This window comes from Bison bison, unplaced genomic scaffold, assembly GCF_000754665.1.
Source record: "Bison bison bison isolate TAMUID 2011002044 unplaced genomic scaffold, Bison_UMD1.0 scf7180017864238, whole genome shotgun sequence".
In the NCBI taxonomy this organism is placed as follows: Eukaryota; Metazoa; Chordata; class Mammalia; order Artiodactyla; family Bovidae; genus Bison; species Bison bison.
The window spans coordinates 5,910,810-5,911,626 of NW_011494810.1; positions in this window are offsets into that span (position 1 = coordinate 5,910,810).

The following is an 817-nucleotide window of genomic DNA, read 5'->3' on the forward strand; positions in this document are numbered from 1 at the left end:
ACTGCAAACTTTTTTTTTTTTTTTTTTAAGGAAGCTACTGGAGAATGTGCTGCACTGAAACAGGGCAATAAGCAAGTGGAAGTCACAGGAACCAGGAAATAGGAGCAATCACCAAAAGAAAGAAAAAAAAAAAAAAGGTGAAGGAAATCCCCAGGATGCTTAGTACACAAAAAAGAAAGATTCCTGTCCAGGTCATAGCAGGAGAATGATTCTGTAAATGTCCCTCTAAGACAAAAGTTTAATTGATGCACTTGACCCACTTGGTGAAAAGCTTAGTGTTCTAACAGAGTTCAGAGATTAATTAGTGATAAGGAGAGATAGAGAAGTGACTCAGTGGTGTCTGACTCTTTGTGACTCCATGCACTGTAGACTAGCAGGCTCCTCCGTCCATGGGATTTTCCAGACAAAAGTACTGCAGTGGGTTGCCATTTCCTTCTCCAGAGCAACTTCCCAACCCAGGGATCAAACCCAGATCTCTTCCACATTGCAAGCAGACTCTTTACCATCTGAGCCACCCAGGGTTCAATCCCTGGGTAGGGAAGATCCCCTGGAGAAGGAAATGGCAACCCACTCCAGTACTCTTGCCTGGAGAATTCCATGGACAGAGGAGCCTGGTGGGCTACAGTCCATAGGGTCGCAGAGTCAGACACCACTGAGTGACTAACACACATACGAGGAGAGATAAGTGTAAGCCAATGATGATAAGACACTTAGTACATTCTGATCAGTACAAGACTGAGTTTCAAACAAAATAGACAGCGTAACTTATACATGATCATCATAATGCAATCCTTGTATAGTCATTTAACAAGACAAA